Raw genomic sequence first — 21,993 nt, 5'->3', positions numbered from 1 at the left:
CTCGTTCTGCCTCTGTAACTCAGCTTGCTCCTTGCAAAGTCTGGATCACGTAGGTCACATAGTCTCAGAAAGTGAGGACTTACAATGCTAGGAACTGAAGCTTATCTTATTCACCCTTGCCCTGCTCTTTGCAATTGCCCGGCCCCTGAGAACATGGTTAATCATCCCTGTCAGGCATCCCCCTCCCCATCTTGACTGCTGCTCCTGCATGCGAAACCCCTTAGTTTAAACCAGCCTACTAGCAGCTAGTGTGGCCCACTAGTGTCTGTCTATAAAAACGCTTGGTTCAGGGCTCAGAGCTTGGAGTGCTAACTCCTCTGGGCCCACCGGCATAATAAACCTGAGTTCTCCAACTCTCTGAGTATGATGCTTGGTTTCTCAATTACTGGTTTCTGCAACATTTCTGGAGGCCCCAGTGAGATTCCAACCACGCCAGCCCCTTGAGCCGCCAAATTGGTGGCTCAGCCAGGCTGGAGAGAAGGAACCCGAGACAAACAAGGAGGCCTATACCACCTGACAGTATTCTGGGTTCTCTTTCAGACCAGTGTTTTGACTTTCTAGAAGGCTGAGCCCTGACTGGACTCATTGGAGGGACAGACCAACTCACCAGGAATGGCCACAGGATCAGGTAAGGCCCTGGGGCCAGTCCCCAGGTAGGTTCTACCCCAATGGGTAGAAGACACCTCCCAGCAGGTACCTCCCAGAAAGACTGAGCTCCCAGGAAAGGTGCATCAGAGAGAGAGAACTGAGGACTCAGGAGAAGGGAGGCATTGTGACTAATAACCCCTTTGGAGCTCCCAAGAAGGGAGCAACATTTAAGGAAACCTGAGTGCTCAGGAGAAGGAAGACATTGTGACTGATAAGCTCCTTGGAGCTCCCAGGAAGGGAGCAACAGTTAAGGAAACCTGGGGACTCAGGAGAAGGGAGGCACTGTGATAGCCACTGAATGATTGTGAGTGTGTGATTGCTGATTGAACAGAGTAAGAGAAATTTTTCCTTTTGGAAACTGGAAAATCAATCGTTTTTGCATATGCAATTAAAAACAACTAGCTTGTTAAAAGGCCTGCCTAGGAAAAAGCTTGAAGTTAACCCTTTCCATGTCCTTGAAATACACAGCCCACTTTGCCTGAGACCTCAGACTTGGGCAAATTACAACTTCAAGCAAAGAAAAAAAGAGTCAAAGAGATATTTTAAATTTCAAACAGAAAACTATAAGATCTCTGTCTGTTTGGATTTATGTATGTCTCAGTGTATGTCTTTTTTTTCTGATAATATTGTTGAAGTTGTAAATGAGTTCTCATTTAATTGACCTAAAGAAAAGTAAGCGCTTACAAATCAAACAATTCTAAATACAAGAAAAATTAACCTAAATAAATTTCAGGTTAACGTAAACTGGGAAATATTCAATATTAAATATCTAGTATTAATGTTTGTTTGCTAATCTAATAAGGAAGTAAGATGCATGTTTTTAATAAAGAAGATATAAAAAACAAAATTACATTTTATAAAGGGAAGAGAAAGTAAGACTGACTTACAGGTGGCTGTTACAGAAAGTAATTAAAAGGTTTGTGGAAAATGGACCCTAAAAAAGTTTTGTGCATGGTTCAGTTCAGTTCAGTTCAGTCACTCAGTTGTGTCCAACTCTCCGCGACCCCATGAATCACAGCACGCCAGGCCTCCCTGTCCATCACCAACTCCCGGAGTTCACTCAAACTCATGTCCACAGAGTCGGTGTAGGATTAAGTTTAAAATAGATTTAATTAAGTTTACCTAAATGAGTTTAAAGTAAGCAGGTGCAAAACTTGAATTTGGCCTGTCTCTCTGTTAAAAGGATATACTTTCTTCAGATGTTGAACAGCTTTTAATAATAGATTTAAGTTTCTTTATCTCTTAATTGATCTGTTCTATATTTACCTTTAAAATCTTTTGTTAACTTTGGCTAAGTAAATAGCTATTATTTCACTGTAACTTATATGATCCTACCTGACTGAGTGTTATAAACCCTTTTGACATTTATTGACAAAATTTCCTGAATAACTTGACTTCTAGCTAACTTTGGGATGCTTAAGAGGGCCCCTGAGACATCCCAAAGAGCTATTAAGCTAGCTTGGTTCATTGGACATGTTAAATCACATGGTAAGTACTGTTAAATGGGTGATAAATCTTTTCACATTATACTGTAAGGTTGATGTTACTAATATAGATATCCTAAAATTATGTGAAATTCATATAGATCTGATATGCCCTGATAAAATATGGTCAATTATAATTCTAGTTATCATGTTAAAGTGTTATGACCAGGTTTCTTTGTCAATTGCAATAGAATCAGATTTTAAATATGCCTTCTATGGTTTTACTCTCATACCTTTAGAAAAATACTGCTAGTTCTTCAAGATTTATGAAAAAGACTTTCTAAGATTAAGCAGATAAACAAATTTTGTTATTAACAGTAAGCTGGTACCAGATTGAAATTTGGTCTTCTCTCTTTTTAGAGAACAAAGTTTTCTTAAGATATAGCTTTCAATAACAGATTATGAATTTTTTTGCCTTTAAGTGATTTATATTTGTTTTTAAAATCTTTTTATTACTTTGGCAAAGTAAATAAACATTATTTAAGATTATGGTACACGTAGACAAAGCTTATTCTGCTTCAACAACAACAAAAATAACCCCTCACAGTTAGACTTTTGCTATCCTGATGTCCTTAAAACATGGCAATAGTCTGGCCCTATATCAGGAAATTAAAAATGGATGAACAACAGCTGAAAATCAAAGAGCCAGGTCTGTGGGAAATCCAAGACAACCGCTTGGCTTTTCCTGGCTCCCTGACAGACTCCATTTTTATTTGATGGGTTAAAGCCTTACCTGGCTACAGTGTTAATGCCCTCACAATGAATTCTCCAAAAAAAGAAAAAGTTATGTTTCACTGAATATTAAATTCTAGTTTTGTTAATTAAGGTCTGTGCTTACTAAGACTCACTTCTGAGATAGTTCCTTGTTATGTTATATTGCTAAAAGGCTTAATTAAGTTATTAAAAAGGACACTCTAAGATTTTTTCTAAAGCTTATCTCAGTAACCAATCTTTGGATAAAGGTCAAATGCTCCATGATGTACAACCAGGAGTTTAACACTTTTCTATAATCATTTAACTAAGTCAGATGACCTGGGTTATACTGGGCTATATCCAGTGAAAGTTCTTGACTTAAATTCTTGCTTGTGACTTTACTAATAACTGCTAGCTATTTTATTTTCTATGTAGCTTGCTTCAAAAGATAATTTCTTATGTTACCAAATGTGTGACTGAGGCTGTGATAAAATGCTGATATGCAGGTCCATATGAGATCAATAATTGTAATAATGTATCTCTAGATGTGGGAAGAAACAACAAGAGGAAATATTTTCCTGGACCAAGAGGCTAGTTTAAGACAGGTATAGTCCAGAGACTTTTGTTGCTTACAAGACTTTTGTTGCTTACTAGTGATAATACATTGAGTGGCCTGTCAACGGAATCTTTGTTAGACCTGGGAATAAGCCCACCATGGGACACAATGACTATGAAATGCCCCCAAAACATTGTCAAATATGTGGCTATGAAGGGGCCCTGCTGACTGGAAGTTGGCCCTTGCCAGCTGCCTCTACAAAGATTAAATATGACCACTATAAGATGCTGACCTTCAACACCCCCTTGAAAGGCGTTCAGGGTGGAGACAAAAAATAAGGCACTCTGTGCTCTGGGAAAACCCTGGAAAAGCAGGCCTTCAGATAGTCAGATGTTTTCAGGTAAAGATTTTTATGAGTCCAGATTCTTGCATCTTCCCACACATAGAGAAACACTAATGTCACAAACCAATGTCTAGACCTGGTTTTCCTGGCTAGCCCCCCAGCAGCTTTCCTACTTCTATTAATCTTAGCTTTCTTAAGTTTGTTTCTCCAAGTAGGAGTACGACAAGAATACCCCCTGGCCAACACCCAGACAGTGCTAGAACAAGCTGCCTTATCATTCTGTGGACTCTCATCTCCCTCTGTAAATGCACCGCAAGGTCCTCAGGCTATTTGTCCCTTTGAGATCTTATATGGGAGACCACCCCTAATAATAAAAATGTTAGGGGAAGCACACTGATTGAAACCGCCCAGCCTGGCCAGGCACCATAGTAACCATTTGCATGAGTTGTTTTATGACAGGAGATTCTGATAAGGAATAGTGAACTAATAAGCCACCATCAACCGGAAGAGTTTGGGAAAGGTGGAAAGGAGACACTGGGTGTACGTCCACTTCCCATAATCCCTCTCGCTAGCATCCATCTTGGCTGAGGGATGCGTGTGCCACCAGGAAAGACTCTGAATTAGAATGATTGGCCAAAGACCACCCGGAAACTAATCCCATCACCATAAAACCAAAGACTGCGAGCCACGTGGCAGAGCAGTTCTCCTGGGTTCCCTTACCCTACTGCTCTCCACTCGGGTGCCCTTTCCCAATAAAGTCTCTTGCTTTGTCAGCATGTGTCTCCTTGGACAATTCTTTTCCGAGTGTTAGACAAGAGCCCAGTTTGGGGCCCTGGAAGGGGTCCCCTTTCCTGCAACAAAAATGCTCAAGGGAGATCGCCAACAACTAGCTGAACTGGAGATGCCCCAACATCTCCAGGCCCTGGAAAAGTCTTCTGCCATATCACCCGAGAAAACTTAGAAAGGACACCCAGTCCTTTGGGCAATTGGGTTCATCCCTATCATCCAGGAGATGAGGTCTGATTAGAGGGTTAAAGGTCTGATGAGGGTTAAAGATTAGGGGAAAAAAAAACACTTCAGCCAGTTTGAACAGGCCCTCACATGGCCATCCTGGCAACCCCTACTGCTGTTAAAGTTATAGGTGTCATCCCTTGGATCCCCCCTACCAGAGTCAAGAAGGCAACTACTTCCTGTGATGAGGATACCTGGAAAGCAGTTTGGGACCCCAAAAACCTCAAGTTCTGGTTCCAAAGACAATGGTCCTCATACACGAAAGATACTGAGCCCTACTCTAGTCACTCCGGAAGCTGACTAGTCAAAGCACGGCAGAAGCTTGAGGATTCTTCAGTCTTGCTCCAGCCACACTCTGGCAGCTGGCTGGCTAAGGCACGGTGGAAGCTTGAGGATCTGGCTATCAAAATATCGATGGATTTTCATTGTCAACTTTGATCTCTATCCCTAATCAGTATTATTGCTGTGCTTTTCATTACAGGACCAACTAGACTCCCTGGCTGAGGTGGTTTTACAGAATAGGAGAGTGGTAGACCTGCTGACTAAGATCATGGCATCTGGTCCCATCACTTCACGGGAAATAGATGGGGAAACAGTGGAAACAGTGTCAGACTTTATTTTGGGGGGTTCCAAAATCACTGCAGATGCTGATTGCAGCCAGGAAATTAAAAGACACTTACTCCTTGGAAGGAAAGTTATGACCAAGCTAGACAGCATATTAAAAAGCAGAGACACTACTTACCAACCAAGGTCCGTCTAGTCAAGGCTATGGTTTTTCCCGTGGTCATGTATGGATGTGAGAGTTGGAGTGAAGAAAGCTGATTGCTGAAGAATTGATGCTTTTGAACTGTGGTGTTGGAGAAGACTCTTGAGAGTCCCTTGGACTGCAAGGAGACTCAACCAGTCCATTCTAGAGGAGATCAGTCCTGGGTGTTCGTTGGAGGGACTGATGCTGAGGCTGAAACTCCAATACTTTGGCCACCTCATGCGACGAGTTGACTCACTGGAAAAGACTCTGATGCTGGGAGAGATTGGGGGCAGGAGGAGAAGGGGACAACAGAGAATGAGATGGCTGGATGGCATCACCGACTCAATGGACATGAGTTTGAGTGAACTCCGGGAGTTGGTGATGGACAGGGAGGCCTGGTGTGCTGTGATTCATGGGGTCGCAAAGAGTCGGACACAACTGAGCGACTGAACTGAACTGAACTGAGACCTACTGACAGCTGATAAGAGAGAACTCTACCTCTTCTTGAATGAAGAATGCTGCTTTTATGTAAACCAATCAGAAGTAGTCAGGGACATGGTACAACAGCTAAGGGAACAAATCATTAAAAAGAGAGAGAAACTAGCTAATTCCTGGGGTAACTGGAACAATATCTGGCGCGGGGCATCATGACTTCTCCCTTTAACAGGTCCTCTCTTCGTGCTCTTTGCAGTGCTCTTGTATTGTCTGTGCAGTTACCCAGTTCATAACCTCTTGGATTGAATCCATAAAGTTACAAATTGTAATAGCTCAATATAGCTCCCTAAACGATGGGGAGCTCTGAATGTCCTACTAAAACATGAGATGATGTTTTCTACAACGAGTGACAGAATCATCAACAGAGGGGAATGAAGAGGAAAAGTTAAAATTTTACATAACTTCCTGCTCTTTCTGCCTCAGTTTGCTCCTTGCAAAGTCTGGATCACATAGGTCACATAGTCTCAGAAAGTGGGGACTTAAAATACTAGGAAGTGAAGCTTATCTCACTTACCCTTGTTCTGCTCTTTGCAATTGCCTGGCCCCTGCAAACATGCTTGATCATGCCTGTCTGTGTAAAGCTCAGGCATCCCCCTCCCCATCTTAACTGCTGCTCCTACACTCGAAACCCCTTAGTTTAAACCAGCCTATTAGCAGTTAGTGTGGCCCACTAGGGTCTGTCTATAAAAACTCTGTAACACCTTTGTTCAGGGCTCAGAGCTTGAAGTGTTAACTTCTCTGGGCCCACTTGCATAATAAACCTGAGTTCGCCAATTCTCCAAGTATGGTGCTTGGTTTCTCAATTACTGGTTTCTGCAACATTTCTAGATGTAAGAAGATGAAAGGGTTAGTTGCCTCATTCTCCACTTTGAACTCCCTCTAAGTCTTGTTGAAGGTCAATAGCTACAAGAGCACAGGGTTCAATCTCTGCAGGGGCAGATGGCAAATACCCTTGGCAAGTGCCAATTTGTAGTTAGTTGACAAGAACAATAAAATGATCATGACCATGAAAATTGCTCATTTAAAATCCCATTGTGAAACCTACTTTTGGGAAAACTGATCCAATCCAATTTGAACTATTATAAGAAGAAAGAAAGAAAAATATTAAATCTCCTAAGAAGAAAGTATTATAATCTCCATTTAACAGGTAAAGAGACTGAAAAGTAAAAGTGAAAGTTGTTCAGTCGTGTCCAACTCTGTGACCCCATGGACTATACAGTGCATGAAATTCTCCAGGCCCAAATACCGGAGTGGGTAGCCTTCCCCTTCTCCATCATGTTGTAGCCACGCGTTCCGGGAAACAAACTCACTCAGAAGGACAATGCAGATAGTGGAGTGCAGTTTACTACACCGGCGGGCCCAAGGCAGAGTCTCCTCTTAGCCAAGGACCCCAACCAGCATTTGTGAAAATCTTTTATACCCCATGTGTATGTGTCCGAACCCACCACTCCAAATTCCTTGAGACTTACATAAACCAAGGAAAATACAATCCCAATAACCCCATCATTCACGTGCTATGTGCTCATGTGCTCAAACAGTCAAACAACTAGCCAATAATCAATAAACCGGAAGTTACACTCCAATAGATACAGAAAAATTTATGGCCTGTCTGGAGGAAGGGGTTATTAATGTATGTTTTCTCTTAGGCGATGAGTAACCTAGACACGATCTTCAAGGTTCCCCTGTCTGGAGGGGGTCTTATCCTTCTGTTGTCGTTTTCATAGACACTAAACACAGAGCTCAGAGTCCATTGGAAAGGTGGCCGAGCATGATCAGCATGAACAGGCCTAAGACAGAGTCCAGGCCCTATGAATTTCTTCTTCAATAGGATCTTCCCAACCCAGGGATTGAACACAGGTCTCCAGCACTGTTGGGGGATCCTTTACCAGCTGAGCCACCAGAGCCCAATTGTTGTTCAGTCACTAAGTAGTGTCCAACTCTTTGCCACCCCATGGACTTCAGCATGCCAGGCTTCCCTGTCTTTCACTATCTCCCAGAGTTTGATCAAACTCACGTCCATTGAGTTGGTGATGCCATTGAACCATCTCATCCTCTGCCACCCTCTCCTCCTCCTGCCCTTAATCTTTCCCAGCATCAGGGAAAGCAACCTGTATAGTTGCATAGCAGCCCCTCACTGTTTCCACCCCTTTTCCTGTCAGGAATTGGGAAACCCTGCCAAGATCCCTTTAAACCTTTCCAGCGGGAAAACAAGACTTTTTAAATTCTTGTTAAAATACAAAGTTTAAGCAGGTACATTTGAAGCTCTAATTGGCTTTATTCAATGATTCATGAACAGGGCACAATCTCGTCTAGCAATCTGGAAGGTTCTCCCAGGGTAGCATGAAACAGAAGGTTTTAATGGGAAAAATGGAGGAGCAAGGGAGCTATTAGAGAAAGAAAAGAAAGGATTATTTTTAGACCAGGACATCTTTTAGTAGAGAAGGAAAGGCAAGAGCAAGGGTTTTGAGAGTGTTAATAGCCTCAGTAGGGAGGTCAGACAGAGGTCCCCAAGTGACAGAAAGAGATAAACTGCAAGTGGCAGACTTTTTTTTTTTTCCTCTCCTAATCCTGTGTTGTCATCGTGACACCTGGTCCACCTGAACTTAACTTTATCTCAAAACTTGAGCTAACCAATGCATTTTTTCTCATGGAAATGTCTTCCTTGAGCTATGTTAATGAACTATGTATTTGCTTGGAAATCTGCCTTTCTTCAAGATTCATGTCAATGGCTTTTTGGTTCCGGATGACTCACCTTGAGTGAGTCAAAGCTATCTCAAAATGCATGTTGTAGGTGAGAGGCCTGGTGCCACTCTCTCAGTTTTGAGGCATTTCTTTTCTCTAAGTAGCAGCTTGCCAACAGGTATATAGCTCCTTGCAGAAAATTAGCAAGGGGGCACTCTTTCTGTCCCCTTCTGATGTCTACGTCAGAAGTTTTCACCATCTCTTTTATACTTTAATAAAACTTTATTACACAAAAAGTTCTGAGTAATCAAGCCTTGTCTCTGGCCCCAGATTGAATTCTTCTTCTCCTTAGGCCATGAATCCAAGTGCTCATGGCTTGTGGCAGCAATCTTTCAGTTTTATCTGCAGATGCCTCTTCTTCCTCTTTCTTCCTCTGACAGGTATAGAAGGCCCATCACATTATCTCATTGGTTAAGATTACATTTCTGGTAAAGGTTGTGAAGAAGGAATTCATAGAGCCTGGACTCCATCTTAGGCCTGTTCATGCTGATCATGCTCGGCCACCTCTCCAATGGACTCTGAACTCTGTGCTTAGTGCCTATGGAAACTACAATAGAAGGATAAGACCCTCTCTGGACAGGGGATTCTTGAAGATCACATCCAGGTCACACATTGCCTAAAAGAAAACATACTCTAATCACCCCTGCCTCTGGACAGATCATAATTTTTTTCTGTATCTATCAGAGTGTAACCACAGGCTTATTGATTATTAACTGTTTGAACACCTAACACGTGAATGATGGGGTTATTGTGATTGAATTTACCCTTCCTTTGTTTATGTAAGTCTCAAGGAATTTGGGGTGGTGGGTTCAGACACGTACACATGGGGTATAAAAGATTTTCACAAATGCTGGTTGGGGTCCTTGGCTAAGAGGAGACTGTCTTGGGTCCACCAGTGTAATAAACTGCACTCCACTATCTGCACTGTCCTTCTTAGTGAGTTTGTTTCCCGGAACGTGTGGCTACAACAGCTGAAACTATAATTAGTCCAGGTATTAAATCTAGGTTTGGCATTATGGCTTTAAAACAAGTGATGCTCTTTGCGGCCTGTAGTTTTTTCCTTTAACAGCTTCTTCCTCCCTCTCAGAGTCTGCCTCTGTCCTTTTCCTACTAAAATTCCCTTTGTTCTTTACTTTTCCTCTTTCTGTACTGAGGACTCAACTGAACATGTGGTTCAGCTTTTAAAGTCATTCCTTTTGTAAAGCTCCCCTGGACCAGTCCCTGTAGGAATCTCCCGGGGATCCCAGAGTACCCAACCTAACCTGATGGTGGCAGAAATTATTATCAAGTCCAAGCTTGCTCTGTTTGCCACACAACAGGCCAATAAACTTGGAGATGAGGTGTTGAGGCAAGAAATAACTGAAACAGGAGGGAAGGGGGCAGGGCACACACTTTAAAAGAATGACAAGCCTGAGGACATGACATAAACTGACTAGAACCAAATCAGTCAAAGATGACAATTAGTCTACTTCCACTACACTTTGAGCCTCAGTATACTCTCATCATAAACATCAGCAAGCTAACAACACAGCCACGTGCACCATGACACTTCCAAGGCTATCAAAGACCAAAAAGCAGGCAGTGGGTGGCCCAATTCCTGGAAATCCCCATCCCCTCCCCAAAATAACTGGAATAATTCTCTCACACATTAGCCTATGACATTACCCAGCCCATAGAAGTTGCTGCTGCTGCTGCTGCTAAGTCACCTCAGTCGTGTCCGACTCTGTGTGACCCCATAGACGGAAGCCCACCAGGCTCCCCCTTCCCTGGGATTCTCCAGGCAAGAACACTGGAGTGGGCTGCCATTTCCTTCTCCAATGTGTGAAAGTGGAAAGTGAAAAGTGAAAGTGAAGTCGCTCAGTCGCGTCCGACCCTTAGCGACCCCATGGACTGCAGCCTACCAGGCTCCTCCATCCATGGGATTTTCCAGGCAAGAGTACTGGAGTGGCTTGCCATTGCCTTCTCCGCCATAGAAGTTAATCATGCCATATTTCAAGGCCACTCTTACCATCTGAGATGGTCCACATTCTGTCTGTGGAGAGTCTGAATTCTTTCAGTGATGAAAGAACCTGAGCTTCATTAAGTCCTTAAACCAAGTGTGTGATCTCAGTTGAAAGACGGTCTTAGCTGAGTTTGAATCCCTGTCAAGTGGATTCAAGTTCCAATCTGAGGTGAACAGTTTCAGCTGATGACCATGAAGGGATTGTGAAAGGTTAGGAAAGGTGTAGAGTTAGATCTCGGTCCCTAACAGGCCTGTGGGATGCCGTGAACCAGGTGTACTGGGGAGGACACTCTGCCAGTGTCTGCTCATTTTTTACCAGAGGGTCAATTCCATATGCTTATGCATATCCAACAGCATGTCCGGGACAGAACTGTTACTTTCTATCCTCTTCTACCTGGCTCTCAGGTTTTTCTCTTACATTCTTGCATTGTTGTTTATTCCTGCTCGCTTTCTTTCTTTCCTTTCCTTCCTTCCTTCCTTTCTTTTGTTAACCCTAGAAGATCTGTGTGACAGCCAAGAAGTACTTTTTGATTGCTTTTATGCCCCTCCCTCTGACCCTTACAAATGCTGACTCTTTATTTTCAACTTAGATCTAGACCAACTCCTGCTCATCATCACCGCCACTGGGAATGTCTTCTGTGCCATTTCTTTGTGACAATATTTCAGGCACTGACACCTGGTTGGGAGACTACTTTGAAAAGGATAACATTTAAAATTGTAAGTACAAATTTTGACTGAATTGCATGGTGGATTTTGACTTAATAGTGAAATTGTAGATAGCACAGAAGTTAGAGACAACACCTCAGGGTTAGGTCTCAAATGGGTCAGGCTGCATCAATCCTGGCCAATACCTCTCTGGACCATATACTCTGGGATGGGGAAAGAGTCAAACAACAGGAATTTAAAAAGAAAAAATAAATATTAGGTTATGCAATCAGATTTCATCACAATCAGTTAGGAAATTTAAATAGAGTGAGGTACTATATGTCCAAATTATCATGACCTTGCATGTAATGTTGGTAATGGAACCCAAGGGAAATTTAAGGCATGTGTAGCTTGGAGGGATAATTCAAGAAAAGACACAGAGAACATTTTAACCCTATGGAGACACCCTATGGGTCATACATTACACTGGATGGAAAGAAAGTGTTAGTCACTCAGTCAAGTCGAACTCTTTGTGACCTCATGGACTGTAGCCCACTAGGCTCCTCTGTCCATGCAATTCTTTAGGCAAGAATACTGAAGTGAGTTGTCATTCCTTTCTCCAAGGGATCTTTCTGACTGAACCCAGTTTTCCTGCATTGCAGGCTAATTCTTTACTGTCTGAGCTACCAGGGTATACTGGGTGCAGAACAAGACATCCTTGAGGCAAACCCACAATGGAATTACCAGTTCATCCTATTGACAGAGAGATAGATGGGGCCATATGACTAACTGTTTAAGAGAGGGTATGAAGAAACGTATGGTAAAGTTTACTTATGGTAAACTTATGGTAAATTATTAATTATAAAATTGAAAGAGATCCAACAAGGACAAAATGAAAATCCTGCGGTCTTCTGAGGGAGATTAGTAAAAATTTTTTGGAAGCATACAAATTTGGAGCCCTCCTCCCCTGAGGGATAGCCCCTTTTGGCTCTCTATTTTATAGTCCAGTCTGCCACAGACATCAGGCCCAAAATTTAGAAAGCATCTGCTGGTCCTCAGAGTCCAGTGAATGATTTGTTCCAATTGGCTTATTTAACTTTCAATAACAGGGATATGACTGAAAAGACTGAATGTAGCCAGAGAAATATGTACGCAGAACAAACCCCCTTATCTTCAAAGACCTTTCTTTACAACCCTTGTGTGATTACCTCTGGACCTCCAGGAGACATTCCTGAGAAAACATGGTTCCTACAATTCCCCTCTTCTTGTTTCCTTTAATGAATGCTTCTTTGATCTTCTTGTCAGAGGAACAGTGTTAGCATCACCTCAGTGTGGATAAGCTGAGAAAATAAGGTAATCAATGTTCTGACTAGGAACAAAACACAAAGCAATATTATGAATAAGATAAAAGAAAACAACAACAAGACTTTATATTTAGGGAGGAGAGCCAGTTTTTTAGGTTGGACCATGTAGCTATATCTGAGAGGGTTTGAATAGTAACATCTGAAGAGTGTTGTTGAAAGGATTGAGTCTGTTGATGAAGGATGTCTTGTAAATGTAGGTCAGAGTCATTAAGTATAGCCTCTGATTTTGGATCTCGTCATTGACGCAAATTATTCCAGGTTTCAGAATAATTATGAGCAAAATAAGGTGTTATACACACATGAGAAAACATGCTGTCACAGTCTGTGATTGAGTCCAAAGATCACACTGCTTGCTCACCAAGCCATGAAACTGCAGCTTCCAAAGCTGCAAGTCGAGATAAAACCATTTGATCAATTGCTACTTGTTCAGTAAAGTCAGAGCTATATCAGTCATAAGAGTCTATAGCTGGTTGGCAGTTTTTAAGGAAATAGAAAGGGCAGTGGCAGCAGTTGCTGCAATAGCAGCTGCTGTGGTAATGATAACTTACGGTGAATGATGCTGGATTCATGATCTCCGAAGAAGATTTAGCTTCAGGACCAAGAACCAGGCTTGATCACTCAAGAGCTTTTGTGTAGCAGAGTTTTATTAAAGTATGAAAAGAAACATAGAAAGCATCTGACATAGACATCAGAAAGGGTGCAAAGAATGCCCTCCTCACTAGTCTTAAAAAAGGGAATTATATACTTTTTCAATTGGCTATTACAATAAATCAAACCCATTCCAATAATTTACATTTTAAGATAACAAGATTAGCCATAAGCTTTTTAAGAAGGAGAAACTGTCTTCAAGCAGGATACATTGTTTTTGTATAATCCCTAAACTGAGTTGTGTTGTTATGTAATCATCAGCTCCAGGCTTAAAGAAAAGAATGTTTGTCCTTTCTTCTCCTTGAGAACCTCAGACCCCTATCTCTTCCTCAAGAGCCCCAGACCCCTCTCTCCTCCTCAGGGACCCCGGACTTCTTATTAACCTACTTAGGAATTGACTCTCTCAGTAACAACTATTACGGAAATGGAAAGAGCTCCTAAAAAATGCTTTTTTATGCCAAACTAGATTGGAAAGAGTTTGAACAATTTGAGCTAGGGGAGAACCGTCATGCCAGTAACAGGTATCCAAGTTTGGGCTTGTCATTTCAGAATAAAAATATATGAGTGATTAACTAAGGGGGAATAGTTATAACATGGAGTGAGAACAGTTCCAGATGGTAGAGTTAAGGAGAAATTAGAAAGGGTAAACTTATAAGCAAGTGCAAAGATGTATGGTCTGGTCGTGCAGATATTAACATGGGCATTCAAGTCTGTAAAGTGCCAAATGAAATGACTATTGTTAAAGGTTGCAAGGCCTTGTCGTAAAACCTGTGAGAAGAAAGGAAGTGAAAGATGCTACATGAGGATTTTAGTAGGAGAGTATTGGAGAAGGAAATGGCAACCCACTCCAATATTCTTGCCTGGAAAATCTGATGGACAGAGGAGCCTGACAGGCTACATTCCACGGGGTTGCAAGAGTTGGACACAACAGCAACTAAACCACATTGTAATGGTGCATATTTTAATCGAAGTACAGGTCCTGCAAATCCGGGATTCCATAAAGGATCAGATTTGTTATAGTAAAAGGGAAGAAACAATTCCAAATCTGACCATGTCAAGTTCTGTTAATATCTTGAACTAATACTCTTTGTGGACCCCAATTTTCTATAGTATAGCTATCAGTCAGGAGGAGCTGTGTGAAAATATTGCTTGATCAGCAGACGTGCCAATTAAATCTGTCAAATGTCCCATATCAACCCAGGACTGAGTACATAATGGGATTGATGGTTTAGTGTGAGACATTCCAGATGTTAAGTTTCCTAAGAAGCCAGAAGTAAACAAAGAAGTCTGATGTTTAATGGTAAGGATTCAAGATCCTGTTTTGGGGGGATCTTATCATATTATTCATATACCATTGAGTGCTGGTATAAGATATTTGTGCATTTGTTGAATTGGTTATGCATAAGGGTAGATGTGAAGCATTGATGGTCCAGGGAGAATCTAAGGTGTGCATAGGTAAAGGAGATGGAGGAGAAAGCCATTCTCCCTCAGTAATGGTGGAGTCATTGCTAGAAAGAGGAATTTCTGGATCTTCCCATGCGACAATAGAGAAATAAAGGGGGGTTCATTTAGTGAGCCCAGTATATATAGTTATTATTAGGTAATATATTAGCAGGAAACCTAGTGAAAAACAGAATGAAAAAACTAACTCAATACAGCCATACTTTGTGGGCAGAGTTAGCAGCTATAGTGGCTAGAAGGGAAAGCAACATATTTTCAGGAATAATAGGTGTGCCAGTTCTATTTCAGCTCTTGAAGTAAGACGTTTAATATAACCCCAAGTAATGGCAGCGGCTGGTGGATGATTATTCCTCAGTCTTTTTGGAGGAGGCATGCCAGGAGGAGTCATCTGGGTGTCAGTAGACAAAACTCTGGTAATGGATCTTGAAGTCCTTGGCACCAACTCATGATAAGATTTCACACAACGGGCAGGGATCCAAAGTGAACCTAATGAAGACAAAACAGCAGCACATCCTTTTCCCATGTTAGTAACTTAACAGGTCCTTGCCAAATAGGAGAGGGTGGTTGTTTAGAAAGTATCAGAGAGTATTCTTGAGAACATGGAGGAGCAAAATGTCTAGCAGCAGCAGATTGTGAAGAATTTTTGGAAACTGACAAGTGATTGAGTGAATAAGGCAACATATAATCATTCCCTCAGTTCAGTTCAGTTCAGTTCAGTCGCTCAGTCGTGTCTGACTCTTTGCGACCCCATGAATCACAGCACGCCAGGCCTCCCTGTCCATCACCAACTCCTGGAGTTCACTCAAACTTATGTCCTTCGAGCTGGTGATGCCATCCAGCCATCTCATTCTCTGTCGTCCCCATCTCCTCCTGCCACCAATCCCTCCCAGCATCAGAGTCTTTTCCAGTGAGTCAACTTGTCGCATGTAAGGTAGCCAAAGTATTGGAGCTTCAGTTTTAGCATCAGTCCTTCCAATGAACACCCAGGATTGATCTCCTCTAGAATGGACTGGTTGGATCTCCTTGCAGTCCAAGGGACTCTCAAGAGTCTTCTCCAGCACCACAGTTCAAAAGCATCAATTCTTCGGCGATCAGCTTTCTTGCTAATTCTTTCCTTTTCTGTTTATTTAAAAATAATTTCAGTAGTCCATTTGCACATTCACTAATGGCTTGCCCAGTAGGGTTGTGAGGAATACCTGTGATGTGTTTAATATCCCATAGACAAAAGAAATCGTGAAGTTTATGAGATGTGTATGATGGAGCATTATCAGTTTTAATGGTTTGAGGATGTCCTAGAATAGCAAAACATTCAAGAAGGTGAGCTCGCACATGATGTGCTTGTTCTCCTCGTTGTGCAGTAGCCCACAAAAAGCCTGAGAAAGTATCAGCAGTTACACGTACAAAGTGAAATGGTTTAAATGGAAGATAATGGGTCCCTAGATCCATTTGCCATAACTCATTAGAAGAAAGACCGTGAGGGTTAATGCCAGCCGCAGGGAGAGAAGGAGTTAATAATTGACATGTGGGACAGGCTTCTCTTTTCTCTTTGGCTTCCTGTAGGATTAGAGCAAGTGGTTTATGTAGTGCCTTGGCACCCTGGTGGAAGAATTGATGTGATTGAAAGGCATCAGTAACCGATGATTCTACAAAGTGAAGAGAGGAATCAGTTTGCTGATTCCCAAAACAAGAGCTCCAGGAAATTGTGTATGTCCTTGAATATGAGCTATAAAAAAGGATGTTGTCATTTAGATAAAAGAGTTTGAACAGAAACAAAGAAGGAGAGTAACGGTTTATCTGGTGAAGTATTTAAAATAGAATCGGGTATCTTGTCGAATGATATTGACAACATAAAAGGAATCTGTTAAGAGATTAAAGGAAGTTTGCGAGAAGGTTTGTAAAGCAAGCAAGACAGCAGCTATTCAGAACGTTGTGGGGAAGCTTGGTGGCTGGTAAAGATCTTTTTTCATCCTGAGGTTTCCTTCCAGGTTACTATTCCTCAAGCTTGATTGCTATCTGTATAGAGGGGAAATGAGTTTGATTGCCATTTGTGTAGAGGGTTAGGAATAGGATGCTTAGAAATAATAGGATGTAAAGAAAAGGGCACTAATTGTAAAATAGAAATTATTTTATCCATCAGCAAGTTGTAAATAAATTCCCCTGTAAAATCTGATATGGAAATTTGAAATTGTTCACATTTTCTTTAGATAATCCCATATAAATTGTTTGTGGATCTGAGCCAGTAAGGCGATGGAGATGTAAGCGTCTTTGCTATAATAGATGTAGCCTTGCCTGCAGATAAGGAAGGATACAGTATTTTGGTTGATTAGAGTAATGTAGCCATTCGATGATTTTTATCTCTTTAGGTAAGATTTGTGCAAGTATTGCTGTAGGAGTATGTTTTGTGGAAAGAAGAATCCATGAAAAAGGATGTGAAGGAAAACACCTGTCAAGAAAATGTTTAGCATAAGCAGTGCTGAATTGTTGTAATAAAGCATAATGTTGAGCAGGGTAAAATAGGGTCTTCATTTCCCTGTAATAATTGAAAAAAAGGAAACATTGCATATGTTGGGATGCCTAAGCTAGGTCTTATCCAATTTAAGTGACCCAAGAATTGCTGTAAAGAATAAACTGTTAATGGTTCTGGAACCTTGAAAGAAAATTATAAAGGAGTAATTGCTTTCTGTAAAATTTGAAAGCCAAGATATTTCCATGGGGGCATGCATTGGATTTTCTCTGGAGCTATAATTAATCCCTGTGAATTCAAATATGTCTGCAATGAAGAAAGAATTTCTGTTAATTTTTGTGGTGAAGAGTGAGCTAAAAGAATGTCCTCCATATAATGATAAGTATAGGCATCAGGAAATTGTTGTCATAATGGTTACAGAATTAGATCTACAAATCTTTGACACATTGTGGAGCTATTCACCATACCAAAAGGCAAGTATTCCCATTGATATCATTGTAAAGGGTGATGATTATTTATATTAGGAACTGAAAATGCAAATTTCTGTTTATCTTCAGGATGTAAGGATATGGTGATAAAGCAGTCCTTAAGATCTATAATTATTATAGCATGATCTTCTGGAATTAGAGAGGGATTTAGAATACCTGGTTGTAATGAGACCATCGGTTGCATCTGAGCATTAATTGCTCTTAACTCATGAATTAAACACCATTTTCCTGATTTGGGGGATAATAAAGATGGGAGTATTCCATGGGCTCGTGAAAGGCTCTATATGTCCTGCATCTAACTGTTCTTTAACCAATTGTTCTATATGCCTGTTTTTTCTTTAGTCATGGGCCACTTCTCTATACAGACAGAGGGGCCATCAGCCCAGATAATGTGTAATGGTGGTATAATAGCAGTGGCCCTTAGGATAAATTTGTTTGCAGTTTTAGTTGATTCTGTTGCAATATATCTCATTCCCATAAAGCTATAAGAATATTCATGATATAAGGATGATTAATAGCAACATATCCTTCTGGATCTGTACAGATTTTTGGAAAGGGGCTTTGATAAGCTTCTTGGAATCCCCCAACATCTAACATTTGTCCATAGGCCTTTTTTAAAGGCCAATGGGAGAGCCATTCCTGTTGTGTGATGATAGTTACATCAGCTCCTGTGTCTATTAAACCCTTGAAAGAAAGGTCTTGAATTTTTAGAGTTAATATGAGGTGGTTTGAGTCAATTAGCATAGTCCAGTAAGCTGCAGTCATAGATTCAAGACCTCCTTTACTAACTTATTTCTCTGTTGAGAGCACAAAACAAGGCAAGAATAATATTGTGCAAGTTTTGAACCTTTTTCTACTGACTGATAAATATGTGAGAGAGCCATAATTTGAATATTGCCTGTGTAATCAGCATCAATTACTCCTGGCAAAATATGAATATCTTTCATAGTTATGCTGGAGCAGCCTAAAATGTTTCCAAGTATACCTTTAGGTAGGGGGCCATAAACTTCTGCAGGAATACTTTTAACTTCATTGATAATATCAAAAGTATAGCTTTCAGTAATAACAAGGTCCAATTCTGCACTGGCAGTTGTAAAGTAAGTAAGTAATTAAAGTCACTCAGTTATGTCCAACTCTTTGTGACCCCATGGACTATAGCCTACTAGGCTCCTCTATTCATGGGATTTTCCAGACAAGAGTACTGGAGTGGGTTGCCATTTCCTTCTCCAGGGGATCTTCCCAACCCAGGGATCGAACCCGGGTCTCCAGCATTGCAGAGAGATACTTTACCATCTGAGCCACCAGGGAACCCCACTGCCAGTTGTGGCAGCATTTAAATCAGAGATTAGTTTTCCTTTTGAGCCATGTTGGGGTTCAGAAAGGGATTGTTGCAATTCCATTCTGGGGCATTCATGATCCAAGTCTGTTTTTTTTGTCCCCTGTTTTTGCTGCGGGCCTGGGTTTGGGCCCCTCCAGTAGTTTCCTGACAGAGGCTGTCCCTTATTATTGAATTTGGAATGGCATTGATTAGCTTAATGGAAGCCCTTATTGCAACAAGGACATTTTTGAGAAAGAATTTTTTTACCAGAATGGCAGTTTTTTCCATATGCCTAGACTGTGAAGAAAGCTGAGCACCAAAGGATTGATGCTTTTGAACTATGGTGTTGGAGAAGACTCTTGAGAGTCCCTTGGACACTGCAACCAGTCCATCCTAAAGGAAATCAGTTCTGGGTGTTCATTGGAAGGACTGATGCTGAAGCTGAAACTCTAATACTTTGGCCACCTCATGCGAAGAGCTGACTCATTGGAAAAGACTCTGATGCTGGGAGGGATTGGGGGCAGGAGGAGAAGGGGACAACAGAGAATGAGATGGCTGGATGACATCACCGACTCAATGGACATGAGTTTGGGTGAACTCTGGGGGTTGGTGATGGACAGGGAGGCCTGGCGTGCTGTGATTCATGGGGTCGCAAAGAGTTGGATACGACTGAGCCACTGAACTGAACTGGGCTGAGATAAGACTACTTTTGCTTTCTTCCAGAGTTTTATTGAAAGATTACTTTTAATAACAGATAAGTATTGTCTCATAGTGACCTATGATATTATTTGACCAAGTTTTAAAACTTTTTGGCAAATTTCCCACATACCAAATTTTAATTAAATTTCTTTTGATTTCCAGCTAATTTTGGGTATGCTTTAGATGGCTCTTGCAGTAACTCAAAGAGAAATGTTTAACTCTGTTGTTTGCTATGTTATGTTATACATCAGTTCTGTTCAGTTACTCAGTTGTGTCTGACTCTTTGCCACCCCATGGACTGCGGCATGCCAGGCTTCCCTGTCCATCACCAACTCCCAGAGACTGCTCAGACTCATGTCCTTCAGTAGGTGGATGCCATCCAACCATCTCATCCTCTGTCGTCCCCTTCTCCACCTGCCTTCAATCTTTCCCAGAATCAGGGCCTTTTCCCATGAGTCAGTTCTTCGCATCAGGTGGCCAAAGTACTGGAATTTCAGCTTCAACATCAGCCCCTCCAATGAACACCCAGGACTGATCTCCTTTCGGATGGACTGGTTGGATCTTGCAGTCCAAGGGACTCTCAAGAGTCTTCTCCAACACCACAGTTCAAAAGCATCAATTATTTGGTGCTCAGCCCTCTTTATAGTCCAAATCTCACATCCATATATGACCCCTGGAAAAACCATAGCTTTGACTAGATGGACCTTTGTTCCTAAAGTAAAGTCTCTGCTTTTTAATATGCTTTCTAAGTTGGTCATAGCTTTTCTTCCAAGGAGCAAGCATCTTTTAATTTCATGGCTGCAGTCACCATCTGCAGTGATTTTGGACGATCAAGATCATGTTATACATAATCATTTATAATTCTGGTTGTTGTAACCAAGTTTCATTATCAATTATACTATAAAAGATGCTTAACCATGTCTTTTAAGTCTGTTATCATTTATAGATATTTTTGTACTCTGGTGCAGTTACAGAAAAAGTGCTTTCTCCTCAAGGAGATTCATAGAAAGGCTATGGAAGCTGTTATAATAGTTCCACATCAAGATGACGGCTGTGCGAGTATTCCAGCCCATTTTCGTTATTTAGTCACTAAGTCATGTCCAAATTTTGGGACCCCATGGACTACAATCTGGCAGGCTCCACTGTCCATAAGATTTATCAGTCAAGAATACTAAAGTAGGTTGCTATTTCCTTCTCCAGGGGATCTTCCTGACACTGGGATTTAACCTGCATCTTCTGTTTTGGTAGGCAGATTATTTACCACTGAGCCACCAGGGAAGACCCTTCCAGACCATACTGACTTAAAAAAAAAAAAAAAGACCTGTCCTACCCCTGGGGACCTTAGATCAGGAATCCAGAGATTTTTACTCCCTGACAAGTGAGAGAGCTAATTCTTAGGTAGGTTGATAAGGAGTCTAGGGCCCTTGAGGAAGAGGAAGGGACAAATGTTTTTTTCTATATTCCTCATCTTAGTCATATAAGACATTTTTTCTTAAGCTTTAAATTGTTATGGTAACAATCTATTTCACCTAAGACAAACTTTCTTTAAGCCCAGCACTAAATTGCCAACATTCCCTAGATCATCAAAAAAGCAAGAGAGTACCAGAAAAACATCTATGTCTACCTTATTGACTATGCCAAACCCTTTGACTGTGTGGATTACAATAAACTGTGGAAAATTCTGAAAGAGATGGGAATACCAGACCACCTGACCTGCCTCTTGAGAAACCTGCATGCAGGTCAGGAAGCAACAGTTAGAACTGGACATGGAACAACAGACTTGTTCCAAATAGGAAAAGGAGTACGTCAAGGTTGTATATTGTCACCCTGCTTATTTAACTTATGTGCAGAGTACATCATGAGGAACACTGGGATGGAAGAAACACAAGCTGGAATCAAGATTGCCGGGAGGAATATCAATAACCTCATTTATGCAAATGACACCACCCTTATGGCAGAAAGTGAAGAGGAACTAAAAAGCCTCTTGAGGAAAGTGAAAGAGGCGAGTGAAAAAGTTGGCTTGAAGCTCAACATTCAGAAAACAAAGATCATGGCATCTGGTCCCATCACTTCATGGGAAATAGATGGGGAAACAGTGGAAACAGTGTCAGACTTTATTTTGGGGGGCTCCAAAATCACTGTGGATGCTGATTGCAGCCATGAAATTAAAAGACGCTTCCTCCT

At 41.3% G+C, this 21,993-nt stretch overlaps 1 long non-coding RNA gene across 1 annotated transcript; it reads left to right on the top strand.

Moving 5' to 3' along the window:
- The first annotated feature begins 330 nt into the window (after nucleotides 1-330).
- LOC148773672 (uncharacterized) lies at nucleotides 331-21,043 on the top strand. Its single transcript, XR_016036574.1, has 3 exons — nucleotides 331-628; nucleotides 11,313-11,439; nucleotides 21,010-21,043. It is a non-coding gene; the product is annotated as an uncharacterized LOC148773672 (long non-coding RNA).
- Nucleotides 21,044-21,993: the final 950 nt, after the last annotated feature.

Source organism: Moschus berezovskii, chromosome 27 (genome assembly GCF_049115385.1).
Source record: "Moschus berezovskii isolate FMDL1 chromosome 27, NW_MosBer_1.0, whole genome shotgun sequence".
NCBI lineage: Eukaryota > Metazoa > Chordata > Mammalia > Artiodactyla > Moschidae > Moschus > Moschus berezovskii.
The sequence above is the reverse complement of the archived record's forward strand: the minus strand, read 5'-3'. Positions and strand labels throughout refer to the sequence as shown.